The sequence below is a fragment of the Danio rerio genome, chromosome 14 (genome assembly GCF_052040795.2).
Source record: "Danio rerio strain M-AB ecotype USA chromosome 14, GRCz13ab, whole genome shotgun sequence".
Taxonomy (NCBI): domain Eukaryota; kingdom Metazoa; phylum Chordata; class Actinopteri; order Cypriniformes; family Danionidae; genus Danio; species Danio rerio.
Genome location: NC_141034.1, coordinates 5,901,534 through 5,914,126, shown reverse-complemented (window position 1 = coordinate 5,914,126; position 12,593 = coordinate 5,901,534).

Sequence of the window (12,593 nt, the reverse complement as noted above, 5' to 3'; positions counted from 1 at the left end):
CGAACCACTGACATTTGAAGACATGAAGAGCTGAGCTGAGCAAAGAGATAATAATACCTTCATAGACAAAAGAATTGGACATTGAATTATTATTTTCTCCATCTTATAGTATTCTATTTATGACTTATTTGTCGTGTGATCAACCTTATGGGCTAGTTGTAGATGTGTTTGGAAGCAATTCGTAACATTTTAATAATATTTTGGCAAATTGAACTAAATGATTCGAAAAAAGATTCATTCATCTCGATGAACGAGACTCAAAGATCCGAGTCAGTAAAATTATCCGAAACTTCCATGACTACTGAACACATGCTAACATAAAATGTAAATCTGTGATCTGATCTCTTTGAAAATGCATGTTCATTCCTGGTAAAAACAGGAAATAAGAAATGGAAATAATTTCCTTGGAATCTGTGAACATTACACTTACACTGAAATAATCATTTGTTACAATATACTTATGGCGCAAGCATGTGTTTTACATTATACAAATGACATTATACAAAAGTACCTGCATATTACATCTTTAATTAACACCTTAACCTACACTTAAACCTCCCCATACAACCAAATCTGTCTCGAACCCTACCCTATCTCACCTCTAGAGCAAAAGTAGGGTTCTGCAATAAATTATGAACACATTAAGTAACACATTTAAGACCACTTAATATAAAGTGGGACCAAATATAGAAACATTTCTATTTAGTTTGATTTGATTCATAAAAGTAACATTTACAAAAACAACCATTATTCATTAAAAATAAAAGATTTTTCTAGAGTCATCCACCATAATTTTGTGGCTCAAAAGGAGTTCAGGCACTGTTTTGGCAACGTTTTAAAAGTTGCGATTTAGCACTGGTATCGGAATAACTCCAAACGAGACCCAACCTTATTTGCAATGAATAGGAGATTTTTGTTTATAATTAGAATTTTTTGAAACAAATATGGTAAAGGTTATAAATTTCAGGCAAAATGCAAAACTATAATTTTTTTCTGTCTTTATTGGTCTCACAAGGGCTTGTCTCGTCTCTTTGTCTTTGGCGTCCAGGCTCGGTTATGGATGTCAAGGTGGTAATTAACTGCCAAAATGTTTGTTACATTCAGCCACACAGCGGCTCGTTTTCTGTTCCTAAACAACCAGCTAGCATATGGCACAGAATGTTACACACTCCTAATAGCCCATGAGAGCTGCCACTTCCTAATAGACCTGCGGCTGCAACAGCGCTCAAAGCACAAAACCTGTTAGTGTAGCTCACCTAAACGCGATCGCATGAGATTATGTGTTCGTGAATGGAAAATTATGAAACGCATTTTAAAGGACTACAATCTTGGAGCTGTTTTGCTAGCTGGTTTTAGATGGCCATTTGCTGGTCTCAACTATTAGACCGTGTCACACTTGCAACAAATTCCAAAACAACCACCTGGTTAGAGATAATGAGGACAGACGGGAAAGAGCTTAACTCTATTTTATATAGTTTGCAAAACACCACAACGCTTGTTGGCAAATAGAGTTGGCTCGTTTTCAATATTTCTAGCTTTATGCAGATGCATGCATTTCTCATGTCTGTGAGGCAAATATTCACTGAGATCCAGCTCTTTTTGTCTCATAAGTTTGTAAGGGATGTCAAACAGAAGATCAATTCAGTTCACCTTTATTTGTATAGCGCTTTCACAATGTGGATTGTGTCTAAGCAGCTTCACATAAATGGTCATAGTAAATTGGAACAGTGTAGTTCAGTATTTTTAGTGTTCATGTTCAGTTCAGTTTAGCTCAGTTCAGTGTGGTTTACCCATCCCAAACCATGCAAGCTAGAGGTGACAGCGGAGAGGGAAAAAAACTTCACCGATTGGCGAAAGTGAAGAAAAAAAACCTTGAGAGAAACCATACCCATTTGAACACGACCATTTAAGTTTTTCCGCTGACCAAAAGTCTTGTGCAGAGCTGCAGTCTCAGCAGCGGAAGCTGGAAGCTGGCCTCAACGAAGACTCGTCTGTCCCTGGAGCATCAGTCTCATGCTCTCCACTCCTCCATGACCACCAAAGCAGCTGCTCAGGATACGGCCTGGTCCAGGATATGGAAACCTTGGGATCATCTCGTCGCTGGGAAAATGGGAACACCGAAATAGTCTTCCATATGGAGGTAAGCGGTCAGCAGTTGCGCAAAAAGGAACAGAAGCTGTCAGCAGCATAATACCATCCCATAGCTTTTGTTTACAGATGAAATGGAGCCAGACATACCTCTGGGGTGAATATTTTGCAATCTCCAAATATGTAGATAGGTACGTATCCACAATGAGCCGCATCTACCATGTTAAGACTGACACCAACACAAGGAGTCATGGTGTTAATTTGTTTCTTTTAATGACAGTAAGAAACAATAATTATTTAAACTTTACAACTGTACAAGCTAATAATGAACATTTATTTTTCTTTTATCTTTATCTTTTTTATCCACAAAGTGTGTAGCTTTTGTCTCTGCAGTGTATCTTGGGCTTAATTACTTAGCAAATAAAGTAAACTTTTATATTTGACCTTTACTTAAGTATACTTCTTTTTTCCTAAAGTTGTATTTACTGACTTACCAAGATCAGTCTTGTACAGCCAGGGGGTATATATGTTTTTGGCATATATGTGGACATATAGGTTTCTGGCATATATGAGGACATATAGGTTTCTGGCATATATGTGGACATATATGTTTCTGGCATATATGAGGACATATAGGTTTCTGGCATATATGTGGACATGTTTCTGGCATATATGTGGACATTTATGTTTCTGGCATAAATGTGGACATATAGGTTTCTGGCATTTATGTGGACATAGGTTTCTGGCATATATGTGGACGTGTTTCTGGCATATATGTGGACATATATGTTTCTGGCATAAATGTGGACATATAGGTTTCTGGCATATATGTGGACATATAGGTTTCTGGCATATATGTGGACATATAGGTCTCTGGCATATATTTGGACATATATGTTTCTGGCATATATGTGGACATATAGGTCTCTGGCATATATTTGGACATATAGGTCTCTGGCATATATGTGGACATATAGGTCTGTGGCATATATTTGGACATATAGGTTTCTGGCATATATGTGGACATATAGGTTTCTGGCATTTATGTGGACATAGGTTTCTGGCATATATGTGGACGTGTTTCTGGCATATATGTGGACATATAGGTCTCTGGCATATATTTGGACATATAGGTTTCTGGCATATATGTGGACATATAGGTTTCTGGCATATATGTGGACATATATGTGTAGCATATATGTGTAAGACATATGTGGACATGTATGTGTCTGGCATATATGGGACATAAAGGTTTCTGGCATATATGTGGACATATTGGTTTCTGGCATATATGTGGACATATAGGTTTCTGGCATATAAGTGGACATATTGGTTTCTGGCATATATGTGGACATATATGTGTCTGGCATATATGTGGATATATATGGTTCTGGCATATATGGGACATATGTGTTTTGTCATTTATGGGACATATATGTACTTGCAAAGTTTTCTATAGTCAGTTCTTATAGCAGTATCAACAGATATTAAGCAGACAGTCTGCTAATACTCAAATGGATCATCAAAATAAAGTGTTACCAAAAAAAATAAATGACCCATGCCAACAGCTGTCATATTTAATTCTCTTCGATTATATTTAGTTTCTTTAGCAACAGCATCACAATACCACAAAAAAAGTTGCAGCTTCTGGTTCATGCAGACTTTAAAACTGATAATTTCATACACTTTTTCATGCAAAAGAATATATTTAAAAAGCAACCTTGCTCTTTTCTTTTACCTGTCCCATCATCCGACACCCATCAGACCCAGCCAAAGATGTATTGATCCTCACAAACATTGACGTCTCTTGATTACATGCAGCCCATTTTTTACTTTTTCATGAACCCACACAAACCACCTCAGTGTTCCCCCTTGCTGTCTCTCAGCCTTCTTTGTTGTATTTTTACTAGACGTCCTCCTCATCCGGATGGAGGATACAGTGGCCAGCGCTGGGTCAAATGCTTTTGCCATTTTTTTTTCCAGTCCCACAGGCAGCTCCAGTACCTTAGCCGATGACGGGGTTGGGGGAGTTTTACAGGTTCAGCGGCTCTTTGATAGCATGCTGAACCAGTAGAGCGAGTAAAGCGTTTCCACCTCATGGTTCTGCCTGGGCACTCGTGGTACCTCCAGCTGAGCCATATGGCCCCGGGACTCTCCTCATCTCTCCGTTCGGCTCCTGTGAGGGAGGACAAACATGTCTTACACACATCAGCGCTTTTATACACTCCGTGAACACATGAGTTCCTGGATCTGTTGAGGATGGGGAATCAACACCAATGCCACTTACTTTTATGGATTTTACTGTATGTAAACACCGTAAAAGGGACTTTTATTAAACTAATATTTTATGAAAAGAAAATATAGAAAAGTTTTACACAATTACTAATTTCATTTTAGACAGTTACTACTGTCATTTTAGGAAGTTGCAGTGCTGCTGCATGTGTGTTCTAGATCAGGGGTCCTCAAACTCGGTCCTGGAAGGCCGGTGTCCTACAAAGCTTAGTTTCAAGTTCAAACCCCGATCAGACAGATCTTGGCTAGCTAAACAAGCTCTTACTAGGCTTTTTAGAAATATCCTTGCAGGTGTGTTGAGGCAAGTTGGAGCTAAAGTCTGTAGGACATCGGCCCTGTAGGAATGAGTTTGGACACCCCTGTTCTAGATTGTTAGTTTTAGCCAGTTGTACTGTTGATCATTTTAGAATGTTGCTATGGTGTTCTAGATGAGTGCTAATCTAACTTTACCATGTTGCTATTATGTTCTAGAGTGTTAGAAAATTACTAATGCCATTTATCATGTTGCAGGGCTGCTGCAGGTGTGCTCTAGATCAGTGGTTCTCAAACTGTGGTACGTGTACCACTAGTGGTACGCAGGCTTCCTTCTAGTGGTACGCGGAGAAATTAAATATGTCATGTACATGCTACACACATTTCACAATTTATCAAAAATGATGTATATAATATGCCATATATGACATAGCCTATATTTCTGAGGTAATCTGCCAGAAATCGGTAAAAATCTGAGGTAATCGGCCTACTACGCGACTGTATTTCAATACTGCTCATTTTGGTGGTACTTGGAGAGACAATTTTTTCCTGAGGTGGTACTTGATGAAAAAAGTTTGAGAACTACTGCTCTAGATTATTAGTTTCAGCAAGTTGCACTGTTGCTAATTTTAGCATGTTGCTAGGGCGTTCTAGATAGGTGATAATCTAATTTTAGCATGTTGCTATGATGTTTTAGAGTGTTTTAAACAATTAATAATGCAATTTTAGTCTATTGCAGAGCTGCTGCAAGGGTGTTTTAGATTATAAGCTTTAGCAAGTTGTACTGTTGCTAAGTTTTGCATGTTGCTAGGGCGTTCTAGATGGGTGCTAATCTAATTTTAGCATGTTGCTATGGTATTCTAGAGTGTTTTAGACAATTACTAATGTCATTTATCATGTTGCAGGGCTGCTGCAGGTGTGCTCTAGATTATTAACTTTAGCAAGTTGTACTGTTGCTAATTTTAGCATGTTGCTAGGGCGTTCTAGATGGGTGTTAATCTAATTTTAGCATGTTGCTATGGTGTTCTAGAGTGATTTAGAGAATTACTAATGCCATTTTAGCAAGTTGCAAGGATATTCTAGATTGTTTGTTTGAGCAAGCTGTACTGTTGCTAATTTTAGCATGTTGCTAATGTGTTCTAGAGTGTTTTAAACAATTACTAATGCAACTTTAGCCTATTGCAGAGCTGCTGCAGGGGTGTTCTAGATTATTAGCTTTAGCAAGTTGTACTGTTGCTAACTTTAGCATGTTGCTAGTGGGTTCTTGATTAGCGTATGTCTAATTATAGCATGTTGCTAATGTGTTCTAGAGTGTTTTAAACAATTACTAATGCAACTTTAGCCTATTGCAGAGCTGCTGCCGGGGTGTTCTAGATTATTAGCTTTAGCAAGTTGTACTGTTGCTAATTTTAGCATGTTGCTAGTTGGTTCTTGATCGGTGTATGTCTAATTATAGCATGTTGCTATGGTGTTCTACAGTGTTTTTGACAGTAGTGTCATTTAGCAAGTTGCAGTGCTGTTGTACTGCTGCTAATTTTAGCATGTAGCTAGGGTGTTCTAGATGGGTGCTAAACTAATTTTAGAATGCCGCTCTTGTGTTCTAGAGTGTTTTAGACAATTACTAATGCCATTTTAGCAAGTTGCAAGGGTGTTCTAGATTGTTTGTTATAGAAAGCTGCACAGTTGCTAATTTTAGCATGTTGCTATGGTGTTCTAGATGGGTGCAACTCTAATTTTAACATGTTGCTATGATATTTAAGAGTACTTTAGACAATTACTAATGTCATTTAGCCAGTTGCAGTGCTGTTACAAGGGTGTTCTAGATTGTTTGTTTTAGCAAGTTGTACCGTTGCTAATTTTAGCATGTTGCTAGGGTGTTCTAGTGGGGTGTTAATCTAATTTTAGCATGTTGCCATGGTGTTTTAGAGTGTTTTAGACAATTACATATGCCATATTAGCAGGTTGTGTATTCTAGATTATTGTAGCAAATTGTACTGTTGCTAATTTTAGCATGTTGCTATACTGTTATAGAGTGTTTTAGAGAATTACTAATGCCATTTTAGCAAGTTGGGTGTTCTAGAGTGTTTGTTTTAGCAAGTTGCACTGTTGTTAATTTTAGCATGTTGCTAGGGTGTTCTACTTTACAGTAGATGGATGCAAGTCTAATTTTAGCATGTCATTATGGTTGCAAATCTAAATTTAGAATGTTGCTATGCTGTTCTGGATTGTTGCTAGTGTAGTTCCAGTATCCTGGTATGTCGTTGCTAGAGTGTTTTAGAGAATTGCTAATGTACAGTACTTTTGGCAAGTCGCTGTGCTGTTACAAGTGTATTCCAGATGGTTAGTTTTAGCATGCTGTTGCACTATTGCCAATTTTAGCATGTTGCTCCCTGCTGAAAAATCCAGCTTAAACCAGCCTAGGCTGGTTGGCTGGTTTTAGCTGATCGACCAGGCTGGTTTTAGAGGGGTTTTGGCCATTTCCAGGCTGGTTTCCAGCCATTTCCAGCCTGGGCTTAGCTGGTCAGGCTGGAAAATGACCAGCTAAATCCAGCTAAAACCAGCTTGATTAGCCTAGCCAGGCTGGGAGCCCAGCCAAAACCAGCTATGTCCAGCTTAAACCAGGCTGGTCAAGCTGACCAGCTAAGACCAGGCTGAAAATGGCTGGAAACCAGCCTGGAAATGGCCAAAACCCCTCTAAAACTAGCCTGGTCGACCAGCTAAAACCAGCCAACCAGCCTAGGCTGGTTTAGGCTGATTGTTTTCAGTAGGGCTGTGTTGTTCTGGATAGTTGCTAGTGTAGTTTTTATGTTACTGTTTATTTGCTAGCAATTTCTAGATGGTTCAAATCTAGTTTTAAAACAAAATATAAAAACTGCTAATTTAAAAACTGTGAATTAACAGATATATTTACAGCGCATACCCCACTTACCGTTAGTTTGCTAAAAGGGAATGATGCACAGATAGAAAGCCCCACCCCTTACTCAATGATCAGTTTCAATTAAAAATACATCAACATACTGACATAAAAGTTCCATCAACTTCAGGTCAAGCCTAAGGCCGTATCGGACCACATTTTGGCTCAGTGAGTATGAAAGTGGTGTTCTATCCAGTAGGCGACAGTTCTGACTAACACTTTTAAACAACTTCCACTGTTTGCTTCAGATCTCAGCTCAGCGCAGTGTGCACTGACAATATTTGTGTGCCGATAAAAGGTTACAGCTGTGTTGTGGAATAGCTGTCCCAACCTAATCGCATCAGTCTTCCCTAACGTATAGCCTTCTCATCGACTGATGTGATATATAACCTTCGGCGCGTATGAACTCCCGCTGGTTCTGCAGTGGAGGGATTGGCCAGAGCTGCCAGCACTCAGTGACAGCATATGTAGGCATGACAGATGACAGTGCAGGAGGAAGTGACTCGGGAGAGGAAAATGATCAGGAGGGAGATGCACACACACACATGAACACACACGCACACCATCCTCCTCAAAGGCATCTTCCCATCTATTTGACACAGTAATTACAGCACATGCTGATTCCAATGATGGATGAAGTCCCAGTCTGGGATGCTCTCTTCCGTCATCTTTCTCTGTCTCTCTTACTCGCGCTCACGCACTCATGCTCAACTGCTTATGCGACGAAGAGCGTCCTAATGAGGGCACCGATCCTGCATCTTAATTTGCAAACTTTTCCTGCACGACAGTAATAAAAAACCATGTTAAATGAGTGGTATTCTCGTATTAATTAGGCACTCACTGGGTGACGTCATTCATCAGCTGAGGTTTTTACAAATAGTAGATTATTATGTCTGAAATGGCCATAAAGAAACAACCTGGCAAGCTATTTTAATTTGGCAAACCACATATAAAAAAACACTATAATAAAATGAGGCGACGCAGTGGCGCAGTAGGTAGTACTGTCGCCTGACAGCAAGAAGGTTGCTGGGTTAAGCCTCGGCTGGCTCAGTTGGCGTTTCTGTGTGGAGTTTGCATGTTCTCCCTGCATTTGAGTGGGTTTCCTCCGGGTGCTCAGGTTTCCCCCACAATTTCAAAGACATGTGGTACTGTAACGCCGGGGAGATGACACTCACAACAGAAGGTAGGATCCAAATGCAGGTTTTAATTTTTAAAATAAATTTAAAAAATTTAACCCTTTAATTACTAATCATATTAACATATTAAAATTGGTTCACTTCTTTAAAGCACAACATATTGCTAAAACATTTATTATCTTTACAATGTAGGCTACTTCTAAGTAATAATTATAAAAAATACTTTCATGATTTGCTATGAAGGTATGCTCATTTTAATTGCTTTAATAATAGTGTACAACCTGTTAAAGGTTTGTTTTTTAATTATATTAACTTTATTCACACATTCAGTGCAATTAAGTGTGCTTCTCTTCTAAAATGGGAGCAGAAAAGCCATTAGAATTAGGCTTTAATAAAGAACTTAAGAAAGTTAATAAAAAATAGATTTATTGTGTACATTCAGTGTAAAAAATATCCGTAAATTAGCAGTTTTCCATATTTTGTGATTCATGTTTTCATTTTTCCCATTTATTTATGCTTTTGAATTGTATTATGGTACCTTGATCTTTTTTACAACAGCATTTAACCTTGAAAACTTAAAAAAAAGTGACTTTTATTAACATTTTTAGTCATTTAAAGTGATACATTGTCTGAGTTGGTGTTGTATATTACGCTACGAGAACCTTAAAATGACATTTTCTCTAATTTTACAGACTTGTTTCTCTATATATTATTGCTTATATTATTATTTCAAATTAATAAAATATGAATAAAAGTCTCTTTGTTAAAGTGTAGAGTTGAATTTTCAACATTAAAGGTCGACAAAGCAGAGATCAAGCTGTCATAATGTAATTCACAACTCTTGTGAATCACAAAATACAGAAATTGTTCATTAACATATATTTGTTTACAATATACTATAATAAAATGTAGTAGGCAATCCCATCATGCACTGCCATTCTTTCAAATTCCCTATCTTTTTCTTGCAGGCAAAAGAGACAAATGGCTCACGGGTTGCCTTTCAGTCAATAGCAACACACCAACACACACACATGGCAGATCGCTCACTGCAGGGCAGGCTGAGTAAGTGAACAGTGTTTGCCTGTTCAGCGGTAGCAGATGTTGGCTAGCGTTTAATAGAGATGTTAATGCCGAAGCAGAGACGGCGCTCATTGAGTTTGGCTGCGCTCCCTCCGTCTCGCTTGCTCTTTTCTCTTTCATTAGCGCCAGTGTGAACACCTGGTGTGAGCCCCGGGACACCAGCACATCTGAAGGACCAACATGACTCTCTACATCCCCTCTCGAACCCTTGCCCACCACACACGCACACATAGACACAGCAGTGACGTAGACGGGCATGTTGGCAGTGATGAGGAGGGGATGGAGAGCCTGGGGGTCTGATGGGGAAACAAGCAAAATTTGCAAGCTAACATGCTGTGCAATTTAGATATGTTACCCTTATGCTACATGGGTAAAGGTATGACATAAATGAATTTAATCCATTTTGGAATAAGGCTGTAACATTAAAAAAATGTAGAAAAAGTCAAGCGCTATGAATACTTTCCGGATACACTGTAAACGCTGCTTTGTTTAAGGTTTGTTATGTGTGCAGCACTAGTTCTGCTTTCCCTTTCTGCAATGGTAATACAGAAACTGTCACCTGCATGTGTGAAAAGATAAATTCTCTCAAACAGGCACAGAATCTACAAAACGTTCTAGTTTCAGGCTTCTGTTGTCCGTTTGGTGTGTTCACACTTAGCTTTTTGGTCCAGGTGGGACTATATATATGAGGCAACAAGTTAAGTTAAGTTTTGCCATTTTTAATGCATTTACCAGGCGATATGAATACAATTTCACCAGTTGACTTGAACATCTCTACTTGGAAATAATTTATCGTTTTAGATTGTTTAAGTTATAGTAAACAATCTACAAGCATAGAAAAAATGCAATAAAGAAATAAACACAAATTAAATACACAATGTTTTATTGTTTTCTATAAGTTTAATAGCAGTAATTAAATATTCTTTTTAAATATAATTAAACAGTAATTAAATATTCAAATGCAAAATAATACTGCGTAGTCTTCGTTGTTAAAATAATTAAAGAAAATCAATCATTATTAATTGCAAAAGGTTTGTTTTCAACATCAGGGTGATGCGATGGCGTAGTAGGAAGTGCTGTCGCCTCACAGCAAGAAGGTTACTGGTTCGAGCCTTGGCTGGGTCAGTTGGCATTTCTGTGTGGAGTTTGCATGTTTTCCCTGGTTTTACGTTTCCCCCACAAGTTGAAAGACCTGCGCTTTAGGGGAATTGGGTATGCTAAAATTGACGGTAGTGTATGTGTGTGAATGAGTGTATATAGATTAGAGCTGCACGATTAATCGTAAAAATCTCGATTTGACCTCCTAGACGATAATAATCCAGCATTTCTACCATCCTGTCAATCATATTTTCAAGTTCAGGAGAGAAGCAAAGGCGGCTGCACGAGTCTTTTCATTTTTTCACACACGTTGCTCAGCGACATGGACACCTCCAAATGATATTAAAAGAGTCAATAGCATCCACTGCTTAAAACATGTGATGGATAAGTTGGCGGTTCATTGGCGACCCTGGATTACTAAAGGGACTAAGCGGAAAAGGAAATGAATTAATGTATGTTTTCAACATCGCAAATCCTATTGTGAATGATCACATTGCGATATTGAAGCTGAAACGGTACTGTATATTTTGCAGTCCTACATTGTAAAACTAATCTTGAGTACTTTTAAAAGATACTTTTTAATCATACTTTGTCTAGTGTTTAGAACAGATATTTTACTCGCACTACATTTTTTTTTGGCAAGTAATACCAATTCCTGGGTCTGGTGGGACCACTTTAAGCTTAGCTTAGCATAAATCATTGTTTGGTTGACTTTGACTCTGGATTGCCTGAGTACATCTGTTTGCCCCTGTGTTGACCATTGCTTGCCTGACCATCTCTCTGCTAAATAAACCTGCGTTTACATCCTCAACTCCCTTGTCAGCGTCACTTCACTGCTACAAAGATGCTAATGGTCTGATTTCATGATTTATGCTAAGCTAAGCTAAAAGTGCTCCCACCAGAGATCGGCTGAATAGATTCAAAATGGTAAAACTCAAACGTTTACCTATAGGGAAGCTTTAAAAACTGTTTACACTCACTGCACTGTGGAAATAGTCACATATCTGAAAAATTAATAATGCTTATTTGCAGTGTAGATGAAACAGTGGCTAAGTGGTTAGCACTGTCGCCTCAAACCAAGAAGGTTGCTGGTTCGAGTCGTAGCTGGGCCAGTTGGCATTTCTGTGTGGAGTTTGCCTTCTGTGTTTTTGAACCTTGCTTTGTTTTGTTTGTTTACGTTGCCTGCTGCCTGCCTTTTGATCATCTGCCTGTTTATTTGACTTTGACTCTGGATTGCCTGTGTACATCTGTTTGCCCCTGTGTTGGCCATTGCTTACCTGACCATCTCTCTGCTAAACAAACATGCGGTTAGATCCTCAACTCCCCTGTCAGCGTCACTTCGCTGTTACAGAATTGCTAATGGTCCAATCCGATTTAATGATTTATGCTAAGCTAAGCTAAAAGTGCTCCTGCCAGAGATGGTAAAACTCAAACGTTTACCTATAGGGAAGCTTTAAAAAAAAAGGTGGAGTGTTCCTTTAAAATAAAATAAAAAAAAACTACATATTTTATCATTTTTAATTTGATACTATTTTCAGGTAAAAGGTACTGATTAATCATACTTTCAGTAGCATTTAGAACAGTTATTTTATCTACTTGCACTACATTATTTTGTCATATAATACTTTTACTTGAGTGTGATTTTTCAGCTCTATTTGCATCAGTGTGAATGACTAACATCCTCAAAAGCCAGGGATTCAAAAAGGGCTTTTATTTACCTTTTCCCACTGAAA